Source organism: Prunus persica, chromosome G7 (assembly GCF_000346465.2).
Source record: "Prunus persica cultivar Lovell chromosome G7, Prunus_persica_NCBIv2, whole genome shotgun sequence".
NCBI lineage: Eukaryota > Viridiplantae > Streptophyta > Magnoliopsida > Rosales > Rosaceae > Prunus > Prunus persica.
This window is the reverse complement of record NC_034015.1, coordinates 8,738,118-8,762,261: the sequence shown is the minus strand read 5'-3', so window position 1 is coordinate 8,762,261 and position 24,144 is coordinate 8,738,118. Positions and strand designations below refer to the sequence as shown.

Genomic DNA, 24,144 nt, shown 5'->3' with positions numbered 1-24,144 from the left:
GTAGAGCAAACTATTAAATTAGTTTATTTTAATTAAAAAAATTTAAAACACAAAAAATATTTAGTCACGCAAATATTTGCGCGACGTTAGTATTCATTGCGCAAAACTCTAAAAATGTAGGCGGGTACCAAAAATGGGACGCGGGAATTTTTTATTTTTTATAAATTTTTTTGAGACTTTGCGCGACAAATATTTTTCGTCGCGCAAACCTTTGCGCGACCAATGTGTTTCGTCGCGCAAACCTTTGCGCGACCAATGTGTTTCGTTGCGCAAAACTTTGCGCGACAAATATTGTTCGTCGCGCAAACCTTTGCGCGACCAATGTGTTTCGTCGCGCAAAGTTTTGTGCGACCAATATTTTTTCGTCGCGCAAAGTTACTTTGCACGACCAGTATTTTTTCGTCGCGCAAAGTCTTTCTTCACGATCTTTGCGCGACGGATTCTGCGCGATGAAGTTTCTGTCGCGTTAAAATTTGTGCGACTATAATGTATTTTGCGCGACGAAATTCTCTTCGTCGCGCAAAGTGTAAAATGTAGTAGTGAACATATCTTTTTGTCATGTAAATTTGTTATCATGGAAGTGACGTCATTTTTGTTGTGGACAAAAAAAAATTTCTCTTTGAAAAAATAAATAATAAAAACGGCATTTTTTCTTTTTGTTATAAATAAGGTTGTAAACAAAGGTGTAAAAATATATATATATATATATATTTAATAAGGATAAGACTTGGAAAATAAAAATTAGCTTATGGGATGCATTAATGACATTGTTTTAAGTGTAAGGAAAGTGACACATGTCGTAAAGAAAATGGAGAGGGTTAGACAGAAGGTTGCTAACATTCCCCTTTATTTAATACACGTGGAATGTCACATGAGAAATCTAACAAACATTTGGACAGAACTTCACAGTATGGATGAACTTGAACTACATGTATTAATCCATAAGACAATCTTTGACATTAATGACATTTTTTTAATAAGGTGGTAACAAAGTTGTAAAAAAATAATCAATAAATTTAATAAGGATAAGACTTGGAAGAAGAAAAAAAATTAGTTTGCAGGATGCATTAATGACATTGTGTTAAGTGTAAGGAAAGTGACACATGTCATGAAGAAAAGGGAGAAGGTCCACATGAGAAGGAAAGTGACACTTATATTTTTTTAATTAAAAAATCAATAAAATGATTTACACGAAGATAGGTAGCCCACATGATGTCACAGTAGATGGTGGACAACATAGGGGAAGAGATACCAAGCTCATAAAGAAGAGTGGACACCCAAGAAAGTTCAACAACAATAGTGGAGGTTCTATCATAATGATTGCTCGCCCAATTTGCATCAGAGAATGCATGAAGATGTAATGGTTGATGACACCGAAGATATAGACTATATAGTGCAAAGTGTTTTTGAGGTAGCACAGCAGGCGTTTGATGGCATACCTCAATGCAGTTGGGATGGGCAAGGCATGAACTTCTATAGTTTATTTGAGAATGAGATATCTGGTCATGTACGATATAGGTATTATAAGGCACCAATGACTTGACGATAAAGAGTGGCATCAGTGGGAGAGGATCCATCAGCAAGGCTAAGGCTTTGACAAGTTGACATGAGTGCATGAGTCTCCTTAGCACCTAACATGTTGGTTCAGTCAAAGAGGTCCTGATTACTTACGTTGTGTCTAAAACATGCATGATTTGGTATAAACAACCTTGACACCGAGAAAGTGGTGAAGGGACCCAAATCTTTGATGGAGAACTTACTACAATAAGATCATCCACATAAGATCATTGCTTGAACGAACTTGGCAATCAAGGAAGAGCTATTACTTACGACAATATGATCATCCACATACACATAAAAAAAGATATTGTAATGTTAGTAGCATTGTAAATAAATAATAAAAGATATCGTACTTGGAGTGCTTAAACCTTTATGAGAGAAGGAACGTTTTAAATTCTTTATACCAAGCATAGGGTACTTGCTTGAGACCATAAATGGCCTTAAGAAGACGACAAACATGGGAGGGTTTTGCATCATCAATGAATATAGGTGGTTGCTGCAAAAATACTTCCTCAGGAAGAGTTTCATGTAAGAAAGCATTGTTGACATCCAATTGGCAAACAACTCATCCCTAATTTAGGGTAATATATAGTACAAGTTGAATGGTAATAGATTTAACAATGGGGCTAAAAGTATCATAATAATCAACTCTAGGTCGTTGATGAAACCGTTTGACAACAAGGGAGGCTTTGTAGTGGGCAAAAGGTCCATTTAGATTGCTTTTCAACCGAAACACCCATTTGCTCCCCTTCCCCCACAACATTTTGACTAGGGTGACAAGAGACCAAATCCCAAGTCCTATTTTGAATAAGAGTATTAATTTCGTCAAACATTGTAGCTCTCCAATTTAGATCACAAATGGCTTAAGACATGTGAGTTCAATAGGAGAAATTAGAGGATTGATGGAGACATACTTAAATTGTTTGGGTTTGAAAATATTATTTTTTGACAGTGAGACCATAGTATGTCTATGAACTAGAGGTGGTGGAGGGGACGGGGAAGGTGGTGTAATGAGGGACATGATGGGAGTGGAGTGACAAGAAGAAGAATCGCACATAGCTGCTTGAGTAAGGAAACATGGCAGATCTGACAAGGGACCAGCAACAACAGTGGTGTTAGCGTTCACTTGGTTGGTGTCAATATTAGAGGTATCAATGTCATGCATAACAAAGCGGGTGTTTAAAGAGAGTGATGAGATTGTCAAGTGGAGGGGTTCAAAAATAACAAGAGTAAGACCACAAGCATACTAAGTGTTGAGAAGAAACTGAGGGAATTAGAAAAATTGAGAGATAGGGAAAGATGTGTTTGACAAATTGAACATGGCAGGAGAGAAATATTTTGGAGGTGGAAGGATAAAGGTCGCGATACGCAGTTTGGAATATGGAATAACCTAGAAAAATTGATAAGCTCATAATTTCACACATTTGCATGCCTTCTTTCCTTAGTAATTTTGTTAGTTTCTCTTTATTTTGAGTCTCTTACCTATGTTTGTGTGCTTTGTAGGTTAAGACAGCAAGGGGATGACATTTGATACAATTCATGCATGTTAAGGGCTGAGTGGCACAAGAGGAATATGAGCTTAAAGACAAAATCAATTTGTGCCACACTCCTTGTCAGTCCAGTTTCGTAGGTCATCTTGCAGGCCTCATTTCAGTAATTTACACAGGTCGAATGAGGAGACATCCTTCATAGAAGTTGTTCCTATGGGTGTCTATTATAACATATCCAAATTTCAGCCCAATTGGATAAATCTGGAGCCCTCAACACGTCAAAGACTGAACCAAATTCACAGAAATGTCATGTTGGCTGCCATCACATTTAATGTGGCTACATCCCTAGAGCCATGTGCTGTATGGGCAGCCACACATGGGAGTCAAATCAACTCAGAAGCTCAGAAAGATGTACAAAAGTCAAGCTTTCCATAAAGAAACCATACCAAAGCATGTATTTGTCAGCTGGAGTAGTTGGCAAGTATGGGCAGCTGGAGCAGTTGGCAAGTATGGGCAGCTGGAGCAGTTGGGAGCAGCTAAGAGAGGTGTGCTTCACCAGCCAAAGGGGAGCACGAAATTGCCCTCTATAAATAGAGAGTTGCACACTCATTCAAGTAGAGAGGGCAGACACACACATTCACTTCATCCATTACTCTCATACACACATTCAGATTCACCACAAAGAGAGAAGGGAGCTTGGAGCTGTCAAGGGAGCTTGGAGCTGTCCTGGGAACTTCCTTGCTGCCATCATCTAGTTCTTCTCCTCTCTTTATCCTATCTATGTATTTCTTATTTTCTATATTCATAGTTATGTCTAACTAATCCATTTAGTTAGGGCTTAGGATGAAGCCCTAGTCATGAATATTCAATGTTATGGATGATTTTATAGTTAATTGATTTTCTTGCTTTTATTATCAGGTTGTTAATCTCCAGTTTATTATGTGCTTGATGTATGTTTTCTTGGAGTAGCTAACTAGGATTTTATGCATCTAGCACAGATTGGGAAGGGGTTTAGATTCACCAATTCTACTCTTCTTTCACAAGCAACACATGAATGGCCTAAGAATCATTCAAGGGGTTAATAACCATAGGTTGACTAGGACAGATACCATGTTCTAGGACTTGTGTAATTATCATATTCTCAAGGAGCTTAATGACTCTTGTATGCTTTATTCTAAGTAGATACCATGCTTAGGTTGCATATTAGAGATCACGTGTTGTGTAGATACCATGCATAATCACATGCCTTAGGAGAATCATGCATCCTGCACCTCGATACCATAGGCTTGTATGCGATAATCTATTGTTAATGAAGCTTGAGTCAATTTCTATGCATTCATAACTTGGATAGGAAAACTAGTGATGGATTCCAAGGCTCTAACACCTCTCAATCATTGTTTCACAACTTGTTGATTGCTGCCAGTGTTTACTTTCGAGCACTTTCATTTCACTTTCTTGTTTTTATTTCAACAACAAAACCCCCCATTTCGAGTGCGTGTGTGGTGCTAGGATTCTGTCCTAGACCTTGAGTAATTAGCAAGAGGCATTGTTGAATTCAACCTTGCCTTTAGCTAGTTAGTCAGTTTCTTTGTTCTATGTTTTCCTAGCATTCTAAGTAATTTAACTTGGAACCAAGTTACCATTCTCCGTGGGATCGACCTCGTATTTACATAAGCTATACTATAAACGGTTCGTGCACTTGCGAGAATTAAAGTTGTTGTTTTTAATAACTCATTTTAGTTGTTAAGAATAGGCTCAACAAGTTTTTGGCGTCGTTGCCGGGGAACCGGTAAGGATGGTGCTATAGTTAGATTACTTTGATTGTTTTGTTTTTGTTTGTTTCATTTGTTTCTTTTCGTCGGTTTTTCTTTTAGTATTCATTTTTTGTATTTTGTTGTTATCTCCATTGAAAGCATTGAATTGACGTCCTTGGTGTGTGCATGTCCGAATCTGACCAGGAGCAAAGTTCACCTGAGCCACTTTCACCAAGAACCGCTGTTGTGCGTGCTGGTTTGAGGAGGAATTATAGTTCTTCAAGCGTTGAATCTAAAAGTTATGAATCTGAAGGTTCAAGCAACATGGCAGAGATTCCGAACAACAACAATGATGAAGAAGGTGGTGCGCTTGTTGTCCAACCAAGAAAACCCATGCGTGAGTTTTCCATTCCCAAAGTCACCGATCAACCTTCGTGCATCGTCTATCCTCAACTCACAGTTGACAGGTTTGAGCTTAAAAGTGGTATGATTCATCTTCTTCCAACTTATTATGGTAATACCACTGAGGATCCTTACATGCATATTAAGCAATTCTTTGAAATATGTGCTACGATCAAAATTCAAAACCTTGATGATGAGCAGATTAAGATGAGGCTATTCCCATTCAGTTTAAAAGATAAAGCTAAGTCTTGGTTATACTCTTTGCCTAATGCTTCAATTCATACTTGGGAAGAGCTTTCTAATAAGTTTTTGCAGAAATTTTTTCCGGCTCAAAAGACTAACAAGATTAGAAAGGAAATTCTTAGTTTCACACAAAAGGAAGGAGAAGCTTTTCGTGAAAGTTGGGAGAGGTACAAGGAGATGATAAGTTCTTGCCCATACCACAACATTGAGAGTTGGATGCAAATGCAATCTTTCTATGAAGGTTTGCTTGATTCCGAAAGGATGATGGTAGATGCAATAAGTGGAGAAGGACTGATGAACAAAACAGCAGATGAGGCTTTTACTCTCTTTGAATCCTTGAGTGCTAACTCTCAACAATGGAGCCACAATAAAGGAAGAGGAGCTCCTATGAAAGCTGTGGTCTCTGAGGTAAGTACTAATAATGAAATTGCTGCAAAAACTTGATGTTATGTGTTCTTTGCTTCAACAGGCAGTGACTGGCCCTCTAGGAAACAAAGTGGAAGTTCAAGACCAATCTTTTGCGGAGCACATGCTAGAACAAGCAAATGCCCTTCAAGCAAGGAATCCTCAAAATGATCCTTATTCAAACACGTACAATCCGGGATGGAGAAATCATCCTAATTTCAGGTGGAACAACAATCCAAATGTCCCACAATCTCAAGGACCTCCCCCAGGATTCCAAACACAACAAAGGCAATTCCAGCAAGCTCCCCAACAAGTGCAAGAGCAAAGGGGTGATCAAATGGGAGAATTGCAAGACATGTTCAAGAAGTTCATGGGGCAACAGATGCAAACCAATCAGAATCTTCAAAATGCAGTGAACAAACTAGAAGTGCAAGTTGGGCAGATTGCATCCTCCATGAGCAATAGAGCATCCGGAACTTTCCCAAGCCAAACGGAGGTGAATCCAAGGCATCAAGAGCATGCTAAAGCAGTACACATCTTGAGAAGTGGTAAACAAGTTGATAATAAGGTTGGAAATGCCAATGAAGAGCAAGAAGATGGAGAAAACGTGGAGATCATTCGGCCATCACATGGGCAGCCCACAGCTTCCAACAAACAGTCCATCAATGCTCCTGGAAAGAGCACAGGCCCTAAGGTATCATCTAATGCTAATCAAGTTCCAATTTCAACTAATGCTTTTAGGCCTATTGCACCCTTTCCCAGCAGGTTATCAAAGTCAAAGAAAGATCAAGGCTTGGATGAGATAATGGAAACATTCAAGAAGGTGCAAATCAACATCCCATTGCTCAATGCCATTACTCAGATTCCAAAGTATGCAAAAATTTTGAAGGATCTATGCACTAACAAGAGGAGATTCAAAGAGCATGAACAAGTTGCATTGAGTGAAGAGGTAAGTGCAGTGTTACAAAGAAAGCTGCCTCCAAAGCTAAAGGATCCAGGTTCGTTTTCTATACCTTGCATAGTTGGTGATTTTAAGTTTTAAAAAGCTTTGCTTGATCTTGGTGCTTCTATAAATCTTATGCCATATCATGTTTATGAGAAACTTAACCTTGGTGAGTTGCAAGCCACATCTGTGAGCATTCAATTGGCAGATAGAACTATTAGGTACCCTAAGGGCATTCTAGAAGATGTTTTGGTGAAAGTGGAAGAGCTAATTTTGCCAGCAGATTTCTTGATGTTGGAGATGGAAGAAGCACCAATTCATGACAATCAATTACCACTCATTCTAGGTCGGCCATTCATGGCAACTGCCGGTGCTATTATTGATTTAAAGAAGGGTACATTGACCATGAATGTGTTTGATGAGACAATAGCATTCAAAGTGTTTGAAGCCTCCAAGTTTCCAAGTGATGAGCATGAAGTTTTCCATCTTGATGCAATTGATACTTTGGTGAAAGAAGCACTGCCAATGAGTTCTTTGGAGCCCATTAAAGCATGCATCACACAAAGCATAAGGAAAGAAGAAGTGGACAGCTTAGAGGCTGTGATCTCTCCTTTACTTCTTAAGCTTGTTTGCAGCATGGATAGCTACATAGAAATTGGAAAGAGGTATGCAAACCAATTTGAATCATTACCCCCACCTACTAATAAGGTTTTACCTTCTATTGTGCAGGCACCAGAGTTGGAATTAAAGCAATTGCCAAAACACCTTAAATATGCTTATTTAGGTGAAAATGAGACTTTACCTGTTATCATTGCCTCACATCTCGGACCAAATGATGAAAAGAAGCTTTTGAGAGTTCTAAAAGAGCACAAAACTGCAATTGGGTGGAGCATTGCAGATATCAAAGGCATAAGCCCAACACTGTGCATGCACAAGATATTATTGGAAGACAATGCAATGCCTAAGAGGGATGCCCAAAGACGTCTCAATCCGAACATGAAGGAGGTGGTAAGAAAAGAGGTAATTAAGCTTTTAAATGTTGGTATTATTTACCCTATTTCTGACAGTAAATGGGTGAGCCCAGTGCAAGTTGTCCCCAAGAAGTCAGGTATCACAGTGGTGAAGGATGAAGCAAATGAACTTGTACCTACACGGATGACCACGGGCTGGAGAGTTTGCATTGATTATAGGAAGCTCAACACAGCGACAAGCAAAGATCACTTTCCTCTTCCATTCATTGATTAAATGCTTGAGAGATTAGCTGGGCATAGCCACTATTGCTTCCTTGATGGATATTCAGGCTACAACCAAATCGCCATAGCCCCAGAGGATCAAGAGAAGACGACCTTCACATGTCCCTTTGGCACTTTCGCTTATAGGAGGATGCCTTTTGGTCTCTGTAACGCCCCAGCCACTTTTCAAAAGTGCATGATGAGCATTTTCTCCGACATGGTAGAAAGGTTCATTGAGGTATTCATGGATGACTTCTCTGTCTTTGGTGATTCTTTTGATCAATGCTTGCATAACTTATCCAAGGTGTTGGCTAGATGTGAACATACTAACCTTGTGCTTAATTGGGAAAAATGTCATTTTATGGTTAACCAAGGCATAGTTCTTGGTCATGTCATCTCTAGTAAAGGAATTGAGGTAGATAAAGCTAAGATTGATTTGATTGCCTCTATGCCCTCACCTACTTCTGTCAAAGAAGTACGTTCTTTCCTTGGCCATGCAGGTTTCTATAGGCGTTTCATTAAGGATTTTTCTAAGATTGCAAGGCCTATGTGCAATCTCCTTGCCAAGGACATGGATTTTGTGTTTGATCAAGACTGTGAGAATGCTTTCAATGCTTTGAAGAAGATGCTCACAACTGCCCCAATCATTATACCACCGGATTGGAGCTTGCCCTTTGAATTGATGTGTGACGCCTTAGATTATGCTGTTGGAGCCGTTTTGGGACAGCGAGTTGATAAGAAGCCACATGCCATCTACTATGCTAGTAGAACCCTCAACGATGCCCAACTCAACTATTCCACCACAGAGTAGGAGTTGTTAGCCGTCATATTTGCTTTAGAGAAGTTCAGATCATATTTGATTACTAACAAGGTTATTGTTTACACTGATCATGCAGCATTGAAATACTTGTTAGCTAAGAAGGATGCCAAACCACGACTCATTAGATGGATTCTCTTGTTGCAAGAGTTTAACTTGGAGATAAAAGATAAGAAAGGAAGTGAGAATGTCGTGGCTGATCACTTGAGTAGATTGGTGCATGTATCTAACGAAGAGGAGGATTCATTGTCATTGCGTGAAAGCTTCCCTGATGAGCAACTCTACTCCATTTGTGCTTTGAATTCTCTCAATCCATTGCCTTGGTTTGCTGATATTGTTAACTATTTGTGCACTAACGAACTCCCTACAGGGTTATCTACGTTCCAACGTGACAAGCTTAGGAAGCAAGCAAGATACTACTTTTGGGATGATCCCTATCTATTCAAGCATTGTCCAGACCAAGTAATTCGAAGATGTGTGCCTGAAGGTGATTTTAAGAGCATTCTGAAGTTTTGTCACTCCCACGCATGCGGAGGCCATTTTGGAGCAAAGAAGACTGCCAGCAAAGTGCTACAATCAGGTTTCTTTTGGCCTACCCTTTTTAAGGATGCTTATGTTTGTTGTGCTTCATGTGATAGATGCCAACAGATGGGTAATTTACATGCTAGAAATCAGATGCCTCTCACCAATATCTTAATCATTGATATATTTGATGTTTGGGGAATTGATTTCATGGGCCTTTTTCCTACCTCTTATGGATTTGAATATATATTTATTGCAGTCGATTATGTTTCTAAATGGGTGGAAGCCATTGCCACTAGAACTAATGATGCTAAGGTTGTGATCGGTTTTCTCAAAGGAAATATTTTTACAAGGTTTGGCACACCTAGAGCAATCATTAGTGATGGGGGCTCCCACTTTGTTAACCAAGCTTTTGCAGCACTCTTGAAGAAATATGGAATCACGCATAAGGTGGCAACACCCTATCATCCTCAAACTAGTGGGCAGGTTGAGATAAGCAATAGGGAGATTAAGCACATACTTGAAAAGACAGTGAACACCACAAGGAAGGATTGGTCCATGCGTTTGGATGATGCATTGTGGGCTTATAGGACTGCTTATAAGACCCCTATAGGTATGTCTCCGTATCGACTTGTTTTCAGTAAACCTTGTCACTTACCAGTGGAGCTTGAGCACAGGGCTTATTGGGCAATCAAGGCCTTCAATTTTGATATGGAAGCCGCTGGTGAGAAGAGGAGGCTTCAACTCAATGAGCTGGAGGAGTTGCGACATGAAGCATATGAGAATGCGAAGCTTTACAAGGAGAAAACAAAGCAATATCACGACAAGAAAATTCTTAGGAAGACGTTTGAGAAAGGGCAGAAGGTTCTCTTATTCAATTCACGCCTTAAGCTCTTCCCAGGTAAGCTTCGTTCTTGGTGGATTGGCCCTTTTGTTATTACTAATGTGCTTAATCATGGCGCAGTGGAGATTCAAAACATTAAGGATGGCAGCACCTTCAAGGTGAATGGACATCGGTTGAAACCTTACTTCGATGCCAACTTTGATGGCAATATTGGGTCTCAAGAACTCAAGGAGCCTCCACCACTCTCTTAAAGCTCACCAGAGTTTGGATGTCCGGCTGAAGACGTGAAACTTAGCACTTCTTGGGAGGCAACCCAAGGTGATGAGGAGAAGATAGAAATGCGAGGAAGCTTGCTTGCATCCTAATCGCTTCAAAGGGGAGTTTTTCTGAAATCTAACCTTTGGTTATGTCTTTCCCTTGTCTTCTTTCCTTTCATTTATGTGGCATTGCTTTTTCTTACACTCTAAACATTGAGGACGATGTTTCATTTAAGTTTGGGGGGAATGATTTAGTTATGTTCTTTCAAATTGTCAAATTTTAAAATTTTGAGTGTATCTAATGGCCAAAAACGCAGGATTTTGTGTCTTGTTTCGTTATCCTTCCAAACACCTATGATAAGACTTGGATCTAATACTAATATGGTTTCTCAGAAATTGATAGTCATTGTTTAAGGACTTTGTGTGGTTTTGAGTTAACTCTGTCTTGCATGTCATCCTTGCACTTATTGAGCACTTTGCCGAGTTAGTCCAATTTCTTGCTACTTGGAGACGATATGCAATTCTACTTATCTCAGATCTTGGTTTCGTACTCTAGAACTTATTTGAATATCTCTTGAGACATTTTGTTGCCATACAATGCTTAGGAAGTGATTTAGGCCATGTTTGAACCGTTTGAGCTTTTCTAACAATCCCTCTACATGTATTCATCCCTAGTCAACCCATTTGAGCCTACGTTAAGCCTTTCTTTGTGTAAACCATTCTTACCATAATGAACCTCTGTTTTCTTATTCTTACTTATTCTATGAGCAATTAAAGTTATCTTCAAAAGAGAGTTATAAAGAATGGAAGGTTTTTGGAGCAAAAGTGAATCATTAGTGCCATAACCCAAGTGTTGAAAAGAAATAAATTTGGGGGTATTGGTAACTAATCAAAAGAGGTAATGAAGTGTGACCAATGTAGTCACGGCCCTAGGGTGTTATAAAAGAGAAGATCATGGTGATCTAGGGTAAAGAGCCACAAAATTAGGCCAAAGAAACAGATATGAAGGTGCTGAAATTATGTTGAAAATATGCTCATGTATGTGTTCCTTGCTTGTTACAAAGTTCAGTAATCTCTCATGCTCTTACCTATGCTTTTGTTGTGCTCAAGATGTTGTTATATATCCATATCCCCTCTTCCATTCAACCACTACCCTAATCCTCATTACAACCCTTGCAAAGTCCTTTTGATCCTTGGTATTGTATGGTATTACTGTGGAGAGCTGATTTGATAATGAGCTTATGGGGTTCGGAATTCTTGATTTTGCTCTAAGTGTGTGCGCATGTACTTATCTGAGTTGCAGGTGTTGTACTGATTCGGAATTCACACACTACACTTAAGGATGTCATTGTGAGCTTTGGTTACCCTTGAATCATGTGTGGAACTTAGATTGTGATTGTTGTGTTTCTTTGGGACCATATACGTTGGTGATTCTTTGAGGATATTGTTTGGAAGGCTAGTTGCTTATTTCCTGTTTCCTTAGTAATTTTGTTAGCTTCTCTTTATTTTGAGTCTCTTACCTATGTTTGTGTGCTTTGTAGGTTAAGACAGCAAGGGGATGACATTTGATACAATTCATGCATGTTAAAGGCTGAGTGGCACAAGAGGAATATGAGCTTAAAGACAAAACCAATTTGTGCCACACTCCTTGTCAGTCTAGTTTCGTAGGTCATCTTGCAGGCCTCATTTCAGTAACTTACACAGGTCGGATGAGGAGACATCATTCATAGAAGTTGTTCCTATGGGTGTCTATTATAACATATCCAAATTTCAGCCCAATTGGATAAATCTGGAGCCCTCAACACGTCAAAGACTGAACTAAGTTCACAGAAATGTCATGTTGGCTGCCATCACATTTAATGTGGCTACATCCCTAGAGCCATGTGTTGTATGGGCAGCCACACATGGGAGTCAAATCAGCTCAGAAGCTCAGAAAGATGAACAAAAGTCAAGCTTTCCATAAAGAAACCATACCAAAGCATGTATTTGTCAGCTGGAGTAGTTGGCAAGTATGGGCAGCTGGAGCAGTTGGCAAGTATGGGCAGCTGGAGCAGTTGGGAGCAGCTAAGAGAGGTGTGCTTCACCAGCCAAAGGGGAGCACGAAATTTCCCTCTATAAATAGAGAGTTGCACACTCATTCAAGTAGAGAGGGCAAACACACACATTCACTTCATCCATTACTCTCATACACACATTCAGATTCACCACAAAGAGAGAAGGGAGCTTGGAGCTGTCAAGGGAGCTTGGAGCTGTCCTGGGAACTTCCTTGCTGCCATCATCTAGTTCTTCTCCTCTCTTTATCCTATCTATGTATTTCTTATTTTCTGTATTCATAGTTATGTCTAACTAATCCATTTAGTTAGGGCTTAGGATGAAGCCCTAGTCATGAATATTCAATGTTATGGATGATTTTATAGTTAATTGATTTCCTTGCTTTTATTATCAAGTTGTTAATCTCCAGTTTATTATGTGCTTGATGTATGTTTTCTTGGAGTAGCTAACTAGGATTTTATGCATCTAGCACAGGTTGGGAAGGGGTTTAGATTCACCAATTCTACTCTTCTTTCACAAGCAACACATGAATGGCCTAAGAATCATTCAAGGGGTTAATAACCATAGGTTGACTAGGACAGATACCATGTTCTAGGACTTGTGTGATTATCATATTCTCAAGGAGCTTAATGACTCTTGTATGCTTTATTCTAAGTAGATACCATGCTTAGGTTGCATATTAGAGATCACGTGTTGTGTAGATACCATGCATAATCACATGCCTTAGGAGAATCATGCATCTTGCACCTAGATACCATAGGCTTGTATACGATAATCTATTGTTAATGAAGCTTGAGTCAATTTCTATGCATTCATAACTTGGATAGGAAAACTAGTGGTGGATTCCAAGGCTCTAACACCTCTCAATCATTGTTTCACAACTTGTTGATTGCTGCCAGTGTTTACTTTCGAGCACTTTCATTTCACTTTCTTGTTTTCATTTCAACAACAAAACCCCCCATTTCGAGTGCGTGTGTGGTGCTAGGATTCTGTCCTAGACCTTGAGTAATTAGCAAGAGGCATTGTTGAATTCGACCTTGCCTTTAGCTAGTTAGTCAGTTTCTTTGTTCTATATATGTTTTTCTAGCATTCTAAGTAATTTAACTTGGAACCAAGTTACCATTCTCCGTAGGATCGACCTGGTATTTACATAAGCTATACTATAAACGGTTCGTGCACTTGCGAGAATTAAAGTTGCTGTTTTTAATAACTCATTTTAGTTGTTAAGAATAGGCTCAACAAAAATACGTGGGCGAGAGCGAGGTTTGAGTTTGTAGATAGAATAAGGACATAAGCATGGGTAGTATAGGCAACCAAATGTACGAATTTTAGTGTAATTCAGTGATTGGTGAAACAAGGATTCAAATGGAGAAGTATATTAGAGAATAGGTGTGAGGAAAAGATTAACGAGATAGATTGCGGTTTGAAAAGCAACAATCTAGTAGGTAAGAAAGGTAAGGAAGCTTTGTACAAGAGAGTGAGCCTAGTCTCGACAACATGACGATCGCGATGCTAGCATATCCATTATGTTGAGGTGAGCCTCGTCAGGTTTGGTTTTTTGACTTTTTTGTCAACTCGGTTTACAATTTGTTCCAATTCTGTTCGACTCAATTTCTAGTTGTCTTATCTCGATGCCTACTCCTAGTGAGATGTTAGATGCCATTGGATTCAAGAAAAGATTTCAGTCGAATGAATTTGCCACCACCATCAGAGTATAAGATGACAAAATGTGTGTTGAAGAATTTTTCAATTACTGACTTGACTTGGTGAACACAGAAAACACATCAGATTTCTTTTTGAGAGGATAAAGCCATATGTATTTAGTGAAATGGTCAACAAAGATAATATAATATTGAAAGTCATCAAAGAAAGTGATATGAGCAGGACCACAAACCCTAGTATAAATTAATTCAAGAATTATGCAACTATGAAGAGTAGAAACGCCTTTATGGATTTATTACAATAACATGAATCACAAACGAAATCTTTGGTAGATAAAGATGATATGGATAAAGATTGAGTACGAAGAACATGATGGAGAACTTTGTAGATGAAATCTTTGGAAGATAAAAATGCCAAATAAAATCTTTGGAAGATAAAGATGCCAACTTGCATGAGATGCTATAACCCTAACCAAGGCACATGGAGAGTTGAAAGATTGGACTTGCAAGATTGGGCCACTCGTAGACATCATTCTTGTTCACTTGGCGAAGAAGTAGTGCCCTTGTGTCCACTCATAGACGTCATTCTTTCTTCTTTTTTATTTTTTAAACGTGGGGACTATCTTTTTACTTTCTACAACAGATCATAGCAAGTTTTCTTTCTTTATTTGTTGCACTTTGATTTGTAACAAAACTGAATCACATGTGGGTAAGAAACTGCACATATTTGTAGTCAGCTTGAACTTGTGTTTTGCAATATACTATTTGTTCCATCGAATACACTTATTGACATATATAGTGGAACATGAGAATGGCTGAGGCATATTCTATGATCAACCAAAAATTGCATTACTTAGTTTCAAAATAGGCATACTTGGAGAAAACCAGAGTTTATAACATTATCACTACTTATAAAGATATACTGTTTTCTTTTCTTCTACGATATATACTTATATCTTTGACAAAAATACAATAAAGATACTTATATCATGAGGGGGAATGTATGCTTAGTTTACTGATTCTTTAATTTTGTATATCTTGGTAATGTTGTATAACATTTTTTGCTATCTTATTTTCCCTTATTTCTTTTATGACCAACCTTATACATATCATCTCTTTTTTTTTTTGGGTAATTATTTTTAGGGTGCTGTTAGGGACACCAAATGTGTGCACCAAACTAATGATGTGGCATATTCTATATCATTCATACTAAACTAATAACATAGTGACATCTTTAGAGTATTTCATTTAATAATAATAAAAAAACTTTAAAATGCAATGTTAATTAACAAAAATTACCATCGCAAACAATATATCTCACCACCACCTATATTTGACTTTGTTCCATCGACAATGAAAAATCACAACATATAATAAATTCTACATCAATACACTGCCAAACTTGTAACAAAAAAATCAAACTATATATGATTTCTTAAACTCAAAAATCGTACTTAGAATCATATTAAAGCTTTAATATATATATATATAGTCCAAATAACATATATTATATCTCCTTAATGAACCAAAGCCTGTATTGTAAATCAAAGTTTAGAAAATCAAATGCAACCCAATGAATTTCACTATGGAGAGGATACTAGGAAAAAAAAAAGGAAAATGGATTTGATATGTGCTCACGGCTAGTATTTGGAGGTAGGTTCTACGGTGATTGGAGATCTTGAAAAAATGGAAGAAGGGAGTGTGTGAAAGGAATGGTGCAAAATTGCTTTTCTCTTCCAATTAAAAGTATTAAATGCAGAGGCTTTATTTTATTTTATTTTAACTAGCTGACAACCATGTGGCGATTTAATTAGACTTGGCATGTGTCACATCATTTGGGATCCAAATTTGGTGCATAAATTTGGTATTCCTAGCATTATTTTTTTTTTTTAATGTCTTCTGAAATACTTCATTATGTTGTAAATGCATTAGTTGGTGGATGACCACTATACCTCTTAGCGTTCCACTCTTTTAAGTGTATGTAATTTATGCACTAAATATTTGTATTTAGTGCTTGTAACTTATATGTATGTTGTAAATGTTGTATTTAATCTCTATTCTTATAAGCCTATAAATAGATGGAATCCAAAAATTAGCGAGTTGAGAAGTTTTCTTTGTACTATGTCAATTCTCTTTATGATTTCGTTTAATTTTATAACAATCATCAATATATTGATTGCTTTCCCTCCATTTGCTTTTACCATTGAATAGTGGAAGCTTTCAATGGCCCGTAGGGTATACCGATGTGAATATGGAAATCTAGCTGCGCTTTTGGCGATTACCGCTTCTTTTTACATCTTTTTTTAAATGGTCGACTAAAACCTTTGGACTTTTAGACCCAAAAAATCTGCACTTTAAGGAAAAAAAACAAAACAAAACCTCTAGCTGGACCATTGAAATAAGCATAACTCTAACCCTAACCAATTATACTTCATATATAAATTAATACTCATACATATGATTCCTTCCTATCCAAGCGAGTAGCAACAACTCACTTCGCTCCTCACTCAAGTCGATTCCCTCCAAGTGAGTTTTTTTTTCAGTAGTGGTTTGTATCTTTTCTTTATGAATCTTTGATCCCTGGCACCTTGGCTTGCTTTACATTGTTCTTAGGTATGTTTTACTTGAAGATCAATGTTCTATTTGCAGTTTGTTATTTCCTCGTTTATACCAATTCATTTTTTTTATTCTATTATATTTCATTTTATTTATGTTGAATTATTAGTTAATTTCGTTTTACAATAGAAATGTATTGTATTACCGCTCCAATATTGACAATTGCACAATGTACTACATCGGACATATGCATAATGTACTATTTCCCTTCGACTAGGTTTTTGTCCCATTGGATTTTTCCTAACAAACTTTTAATGAGGCATAATAAGCGTGTTCAACACCGTATCAATGATTTAGAAGAATGTTGCACTCTTTTTTCCTTGGCTTTGGTTTTGTATCATTGGATTTTCAAACTAGGTTATAATGAGGAAATTATGTCATTGTATGGTGGACATCCAAGGGGGAGTGATGTAAATGCATTAGTTGGTGGATGACCACCATACCTCTTAACATTTCACTCTTTTAAGTCTATGTAACCTATGCCCTAAATATTTGTAGTTAGTGCTGGTAACTTATATCTATGTTGTAAATGTGGTATTTTATGTCTATCTTGTAAGCCTATAAATAGATGGAATCAAGAAATTAATGAGTTGTGAAGCTTTCTCTTTACCATGTCACTTCTCTCTATGATTTCTTTTAGTTTTATAACACATTCTACTCGTCTAAATTGTTCACTTTAGGAAAGACAATAATACTCAATAAAATTCAACTTTTTATATAGGTAAAGGGATGTGGCATAACAAACCTCGTTGTTATATGTGATCACATAATCTTTGTTTGGGTTGATACGAGAGCTACATATAGTGAAAGGAAAACATTTATATTGAATGAAAAAGCAAAGAAATTATTTAGAATCAATAATTATAACATACTTGCAGCCATGACGGGAGATGACATTCAATGTACCGAAATGTTAACTTATGTTAAGAAAAAGATAGAAAATTCAATGGAAATAGATGGGACACTAGGGATCCATCTTGCAGCAGAAGAAGCCCGAATGAATATTGAAATATGGTAATCAATTTTGAGCAATGCTGAAAAGAAATTTAATATGTCTGGTCTAATAGTTGAATAGGAGGAAATGGATACCAACCGGTTTTATAGGTGCTTTTTCATCATTATGATACTTTTGCTATTTATCTTTCTTATTCAATTTTCTCTCTCTAATACAATTATGAACCCGAATATACACATGATGAGTTTAAGGAGAGAGCTGACAAAATATTCAGAAGGCAGTTTTCAAGGTATAGCCATATTGTTATTGTATGACTAAATAGAAAATTCATTGTGCGACTCATACATTTCAAATTCTATGTTGATGGATTATATGAGGAAGTGAAAAGTGTTAATGAAGTTTCGTTCAGGCTCTTCAATCGCAACAGTGACATCTTGTTTATCGTACTCTGTCTCATGAAGTTCAAGCTCTACCATTAGTTCTAATTTATGGATTAGGTGCATCTTTTATTTTGTTAGGTAAGCCAACACGAGAATTACTCAAGACTCAACTGCCTCAAAATATTGAAGATTGTCTATTTCTCGTGTCAACTCCTGTATTTAAGTCGCTTATTCTACTCGACGATGGTCCTAGTAAGTTGCCTTTAGGTAAAACGTACTCAAATTTATTTTTTCTCGTGTACCAAATCACCTAGAGCTAATCCTTGAAAGTGTTGACTATCTAAACAATGTAACAAAATAAACTTTATTGCTATGAATCTTTCCATATCTTCAATAATTATGATAAACGACTTCTTTCTTTCACTGTGCTCTGGAGACCCATCCAACTTTTGCTAACTTCAACCTCTCACGCACGCATGCATGATGCATGCACGCTCATTGTAATTAATTGTCCAACATAGTACTAGCTAGCTTCTAGCTGTGATCATGTGTGAGAAGTTAGCATATAGAGATTTGAGGGGTTGCAGAAAAGCCTATAGTTACCAGACAAAAGGTTGCAACCACATCACATATGTTGGCTGGCTGGCTGGCTTCTCCATGGTCTACACATGTTGATCAGTTTGATTGGGTCCATTAAAATAATATGACAAACATCTCTGTGTTGATTACATTACAAGACAATGAATCAAGATTTAGGTTTAGATCCAACTTATTTTATAAACATGTTTATTCACTATTTGGTTTGATTTTCTCAACATTTTAACCATAATGTGCTTGTTTTCTATCAGGTTGATGTTGATGACATGATTCAATGAGCAATATTGAAGTTTTCTCCTGTATTTTAGTCAAAACTTATTGTATGAGAATCCTCCTTTGGTCTAGTCGTTTTTAATTGTATTTCTGCAGATGTCCCTCCATCTCTATGCCTCTCACACTTCTCCTTTTGGAGTTGGAGCGTCTAACTAACCTTTCAATTGTGTGATGATGTAAGAAAGAGAGTAATGAATCTATAATATCTATACGACAGAAGCCAACAGGGTTTGAAAAATCAATGGTCTACACTACATTTGAAAAAAGCAATATTTTTTGTCATTTTTTTTAGTTTTGAACCATGTATATAATATATCATTTGGTTTCAGCATGTTTCTCCTGGTTTATATTTGCCTAGGATTCTAGCAAGAAACCAAAAGTCAAATATCTTTATTTGCTGATGGATGATTGATTCACAATTTTTTCTTTTTCTTTTGGTTGAAGATTCACAATGATTCTTGAGGTTTAACTTGATGGGTCTTTTTATTTATTTATTTATTTTTAATAACCCATCACCTTATTAATCTATAAATAAAACCCTATTTTTATAAGTAAAACCTGATGACTAGGGTCCAACTCAACAAGTTACTTAATCAAACTTAAAATTTGATTTATTGTACTATTTAGATCCCGAATTTTTTTAGCTCAGACTAGGCCAAAGTTTCAAAGGGATCAGACCCGAGCAAAAACAAAATATATAAATTATTATCAATAAGAGATAATAGCTGAATTGACATTAATAAAAACAACATACCTCTTATATATATATATAATGTACCTATTATCAATAAAACATAATAGGTAAATGTGTAGGTGCATGATCAAATAATTTGTAGGTACACAATCAAAAGAATGAGCAACCAAAAAAAAGAGGAATGATTAATATGCAAGAAATCAGGGTCTATATCATCTGGAAGAAGAAGAAAAAAAAAAAGGCTATGTACATTTACAACAAGGAGTTAATATGGTATGCCATATGAATAAATTATAATACAAAATGTGAAGGTGATATGTTACCATACAAGTTACCCTTATCTTCGAATTGAAATCAACATTCAATTCATGTTCTTCTCTATTTAATAATAATAATAATAATAATATCGGAATGAAGTAAGGCAAAAAAAAAAAAAAAAGGTTGCAAACATGGAAAATCACTTGGACACAAAACCAGATTCTCTAAATGAGGTTAGAGAAAGTGTGATTAATAGGAATCCAATACAGGGTAGGAACGGAAAAAGAAAAAAAAAAAGGTGAAACATTTGCAGGCCAAATGATTTCAATGAAATATGTCCCATGCTTGGTCTTTGGTTTTCTCTCTGTGGCCTGTGTTGCACTTGTTGTGCTTGTTGAGGACGAGCAATCATGTTTCTATTCTCAAGTCTCAGTTGTTGGGGTTGTCTCCACATTATTGCATTGCCTAGGTCAAACATTCTTGGGCACATCGTCTTTATGTGGCCCACCTCGCCACATTCAAAACACATAACTGACTTCTGCTTCTTCTAGGCTTGACCACTACCACTAGAATCCTCGCCATCCTTTATTTTTGAATTCTTCCTTTGATCATTATTAGATCTCAAGGATCGTTACTTTCCTAGCATTATGCAACAGACAAAGAGTGTGTTAAACTTGAGCATGAGAATATCTCTGTGGCGGAATAAGTGTTTAAGTTTACTAAATTGAGTCAATTTGCTAAAGCTTTGGTTTCATATGGAAATATAATGACCACGAAGTTTCTACAATGCCTGAAAGATGGAATTAATAGATATATTGTAGGCCAATGATCCAAAATGTATGAAGAGATCGTGGAGTCTGCTTATGCGCTTGAGCAATACTATTTAACAAGTGCATAGAGAAATGTTGAATCTAGGAGATCAATGATCAAAGGAGGCATCTTAAAAAAAAGGAATTTGGAAATAAGGGTCTACGAGGGTTCCAGTGATAATGGTCAAGCCCATAAAAAGCAAAAACCAGTTACATGCTTTGGATGTGGTGTGTGCCACATTGTGACGATGTGCCCAAGAAGGTTTGACCTATGCGATGCCATGATGTCAAGATTGTCGAAACAACCAAGACATGAACATGCAAACCCAGTTGCTTGTCCTTAACAAGTACAACAAATGTCGCCAATGGGAATCAAGGAGAACGAGGGACGAGGCATGGATATCAAGCACAAGGCTGAGCGAGAGGAAGAGGTTTTGCCATAGTCGCCAACCAAGTGAATGATGAATAAGGAAATGCATAAGTGCATGATTAGGTACAACTCTTGGCGTATTACTATAATGTTGATTGTCATAGTAAGTAGACATTGAGATACGACTTGTCTTAGGCCTGGAAGTCACCTCAGAATTAGTTAAGAGTATCTGAGTCGTCGAGGATCAACCGTGAATCACTGGAGATAATAAAAGTTTTACGCATCTTCAAGGAGATAATTTATTGATCAGTGCATAATTATATATAATTTTGTACCCTTCTAGCTTATGATTTTGTTATGTTTTTTAGTTAAACTTGTCTTTCCAATGCTTTTAATGCACTTTGGAGTCAAGGTAGCTCAAAACTATGTCTGCAGATCAGTCAACTTCACAGGTTGGATTATAAGTGTTCATGAAGAATCAGCTAATGAGCCATATACCATTGGAAATATGTGGCAGTCTAGTTTCTGAAGCATTTTACAGTTCATGATTTCGAGACTTCTATAAGAAGTTATGAAAGTTATGAAAGTTTTGGCAGCTTAAGGTGAATTTCAAAAGCATCTGCGTTATTGTGCAACAAAAGACATTTGAAGGCCTTTCCGATGGGCTACATATGGTTGGAAAGATAAAACAAATAGCTTGAAGGTCCATATTTTTCCAAAATATGCTTACAAGAAGACTGCAATGGATTGTCATGCATGACATATGCATAAGCTAATTGTTTTTGGTGGGGAATTAGGTAAAGTTGGTGAAGTAAGTGCTATAAGTAGAGGCAATACTCAAATCCGATTTTTACTTCCTTTAGGCCTATAAATAGTGAGGTTCTCCAAGCTTACAAACACACCCCAAGGGGGAAGCTCTCAAACATCTTTCTAGAGCTCATCTCCCTTCTCTTCCTCAAATTCTCTTAGTTTTTCTTTCAAGTTCTCAATTGTTGTAACAAAACCCTTTTGCTAAATTTTCTTTTATGTTTTTCTTAGTTGTACTTTATTTTTCATTATCATGTAATTTCTTATTTTAAGTTTTCAAGTTTGATTAGTTTTCAAGTTTCAATTACTGTTCTTGTTCTTATTCATTATGCTTATAAGTTAATATGCTTGTTTGAGTGATTGATCACTATTAAAACTTGTATATTAGCTATCTTGGTTTGAATTAAGAGTAGAAACCATATGACTTAATTCGAATTGAACTATACATAGGAAGAGTATATATAGACATTCGACAACAGGTATTAGATACATGCTTGGTTGTTTAAAACATTCTTTTATGCTTAATGGATTTCTAATGCTTAATTTGTGATCGACAACAAATTATCAAATTAAGGAATCAGGAATATAGGGTTAGGATCAGACACCATGGCTTAATAATATTTTAGCTAGAATCAATCTATGAATCTGAATTGAACTTACTAACTTATTTGCTTGAGTTAGTTCTTTTCTTTCTTTCTTGTTTTTTGTTTTCTGCAAGGAATTGAATTGAATCAATCTATCATCAATCCTCGTGGGATCGACCTCGCACTTACATATGCTATACTACCAAATGACTCGTGCACTTGCGAGTATCACAAGTTGAGGATGCAGTTGAATCTAACACAACATTTATCAAGTTTGTGTTGATGACTTCATACTTTCAAGGATTGACTATTAGACGACTTGTATATGAGATGAAGTGACTTCGAGACTAACATGTTTCACTTCATGCAACATAGTAAGAATGTCATCGAGTTCAACAAACGATTTGTAAACCAAAGTTTGACACATGAAGGAGATAACCTGCACTTTTCTAGTGGATAAGGTGTCAAGTAAATCTCGAAGACAAGATTTATTTTAAGGGGGGTGGAGTATGAGCACCTGAAAAATTTGTATTTTTAGTTGGTGAGAAAGGAAAACTTTTGGGGCTTAAAATAATGAAAGTATGAGTTTTTAAAATTTTTGGAATTTTTAGAAATTACGTTGGATTCTTTTAGAGGTTATTTTAAATTGTAGAAGTGTTGGAAAAATATTTCGAAAATATTTTGAAGTTATTTGGAGAAGTGGAGGTTACATAAAAATAGTAAAGGTGATTAAGAGTATGTAGCAATTTGTTCACATGTAAAAATCAAAGGGTTTATTCTTTTCCCACTCGAGTGTGCTATTTGTTCACATGTTATTCATAAATTTAAAAAAAATATGACATAGTTACATAAGCACAAGACTAAGATTCATGGAATGGAAAGCATGTAACTATTAAAAGATAAGAAAGAACAATGGTACAAACCGGAAAATCAAAAGAGACCAAACTTTAATTTATTTATTTTTTGAAGTTTTCACAAATATGGGTTCATAATAATTCAGATCTAGGATTAAGAATCATGATATTGAATGTAAAGTTGAAGAATCACAAGAAATTGACTTTGGTTGTGGATGCTTTGAAGTTTGATCCCATTAAACTATGAGGGGACAAAGTGAAGGAGAACAGTGAGGATGGTCTTTGGAAGGTGTTCTTAGATATGGATGGGTGAGGGATCCTTCAATTAATTTTGTTTAAGGAACACCCATTGGGGTCCACTAAGAATTTCTTTTGAACGATCTGAACCGTCTATTTTTCAAGTCTTCATTCATAGATTATCCCTGCCAAAAAAAAAAAAAAATTTATCATAAATAATTAAGTCATCTAATTGTGCTAAACAAATTCGATGAACATGCTTCAAGAAACTAAAACAACAATCATATTCAATTGACTAGTCAAATAGATTTGGATTCAAGAGATTTTTTGTGAGGATGATCTTTGAATGAATAAATAAAACTTGGACGTTCGGATCATTGAAATACAATTTCAGGTCTCTCAACTGAAGGTCCATGTAAATTACTTTGATAATATATATATATATATTTTTTACTTTTAATAACCAAATAGTATTTTGGTGCACTAATTGTATCAAAAAATAATGACATAATAATTTTGAAAACCAAA

General features: G+C 36.5%; 1 pseudogene; it reads left to right on the top strand.

Annotated features, from left to right (window-relative positions):
* Positions 4,991–10,463, top strand: LOC109950371 (annotated as a pseudogene).